This window comes from Mirounga leonina, unplaced genomic scaffold (assembly GCF_011800145.1).
Source record: "Mirounga leonina isolate KUSES-001 unplaced genomic scaffold, KU_Mleo_1.0 Mir_418, whole genome shotgun sequence".
Classification (NCBI taxonomy): domain Eukaryota; kingdom Metazoa; phylum Chordata; class Mammalia; order Carnivora; family Phocidae; genus Mirounga; species Mirounga leonina.
In genome coordinates this window covers 3,082,109-3,084,465 of record NW_023270739.1, presented here as the reverse complement: position 1 = coordinate 3,084,465, position 2,357 = coordinate 3,082,109, and positions in this window count along the sequence as shown.

Genomic DNA, 2,357 nt, shown 5'->3' with positions numbered 1-2,357 from the left:
CTCAGGTCATGATCCTGGAGTCCCTGGATCGAGTCCTGCATCGGGCTCCCTGCTCGGCAGGGAGTCTGCTTCTCCCTTTGACCCTCCCCCCCCATGTGCTCGCTCTCTCTCATTCTCGCTCTCAAATAAATAAATAAAATCTTTAAAAAAAAAAAAAATCATTAACTCCTTGATCATTACAAAGAGGACGTATATTAAGGCATGTATAAGGCGGGGGTGCACATCCTAGCAAGAGCCGAAGCAGGAAAAGGAGGAAAAAGGCAGTTTTTCTCCTGGGGTCCTTTCAGTTTCCCCATCTTGATACTAGTTTGGCCCTCCACAGAACACCGGGCATTTTTATGAGGAACAGTCATATCCTTTCTGATGGGAATGATGATGACTATTTGGAGCTGAAATCTGCCTTCGGCTCAGGTCATGATCTCGGGGTCCCGGGATGGAGCTCTGCATCGGGCTCCCTGCTCCACGTGATGAGCAGAAGGCAAGCTGAGGACAAAACACAAGCTGACACCCCACAACCCCTTCCAACCCCCACCCCCCCACCGTGAGATACGTGTGGCATTCCTCAGGCACTCCTAGCTGCCCCAAAACTAAGAGAAGGGAAGAAAACAAATGGTTAACTGATAAAGCTCACAGTCCTGCAGGACTGGAGTTTCCATCTGCTTACCAACGTCTTAGTGATAGACAGGGAAAAAGCATTCTTATCAATAGCCTAACTTCCAGAGACCCATAACTCAATTTCCTGGAGCCCTAACCTCACCGTCCATGAGTGATGTGGGAAACAGAGGCAGAAGGAAATATAAACAAAGTTAAGTTTCTTTAAGACTTGCAGCCTATTGACAAGGACTTGTAATAGGAAGAGTGTAACATTCCTCCAGGAAGCTCCCAACTGTCTTCAGGTTAATGCCTTACTGGAAGGAAAAGCAACCTTACTTAACTCAGCAATCGCCAGGCCTCCGTTATCATGTAAATCTTCTTTAGTATAGCAAAGTCCTTTTGGCTACCTCCCTTTTCCTGACGTCCCCCAACTCCCAAGTATATAATCAGCCACCCCTCACAACCCTGGTGCAACAGCTCTTTCTGCCCATGGGTCCTGCCCCGGTGCTTTAATAAAATCATCGTTTTGCACCAAAGATGTCTCAAGAGTTCTTTCTTGGCCGTCGGCTCCGGTCCCCACCAACATTCCAAAACAACATCACAAGGAGCAGGAAAAAAGTGCAATGAAGTACAGAGTCTATGGGAGGAAAAATACTGTTTGTGTATGCACATCACTGGCTCATCTCTCATCTGCTTAAGTGTTCTTTGTAGAACTTATTACCACCTAATACAGTATGTAATACTATGTATTTCCTCCCTTCAGCTGAATATAAATGTACTGAGATCAGGTCTGTCTTGTCTACCTCTGTCCCCAGCACCTAGAACACGCCTGGCACATAGTGTGCATTAAAGAAAGATGTGTGGAGTAGGCTTAGAATGTAGAAAGCTACAAAAGAGTGTCACTCCCCACATGATGAGAACAGACTGGATCATCTACAAAATCATAGCTTTTCTTAAGCCTGTCAAATGGCTAAGGTTGCAAATTACCCAAGTAAACTGAATTCCGAAGAGAAACTGATGAAGTTTTAGAATATAAGTGAGGTCCGGAGCCGACGACCAAGAGAGAATTCTTAAGATGTCTCTGGTGCAAAAAGGTGGTTTTATTAAAGCACGGGGACAGGACCCGTGGGCAGAAAGAGCTGCTGCCCTGTGGTCTTGAGGAGTGGCTGATTATATACTCAGGAGTTGGGGAGGTGAGGACAAAGGGGGTGTCCAGAAGGACTGTCATATGCTAAAGACTCTCAGGATACTGGAGGCCTGGTTATTGTCAAGCCAAGGCTATTTCCCCCTCTAATGGGGCACTAACAGGAAGACAACTGGCGGTTTCCTGGAGGAATGTTACGTTCCTCCTATCACACGTACCTGTCAATGGGCTTCAGGTTCAAAAGAAATCCAATTTTATTTACATTTCCTTCCGCCTCAGCCTCCCTTAATTTTATGGAGGGGAGGGTGATGTTAGGGCTTCAGGAAACTGAGTTATGGGTCTCCTGGAAGTTAGGCTATTGATGAGAAAGCTTCTTCCTTGTAAATCACTAGGACTTTGTAAACTGAGGGAGACTCCTGTCCTGCAAGACTGTGATCTCTATCAGTTAACCGTTTGTTTTCCCTTTAGGGCAGCCAGGAGTGCCTGAGGAATGTCACATAACATCCTGGGGGGGCGGGGGCAGGTTGCGGGGTGTCAGCTTCTGCTTTGTCCTCAGCTAGCCTTCTGCTCCATCAAAACGAGCGTCCCCAAAGGTAGATGGAACACAAGAGCTCCTTCA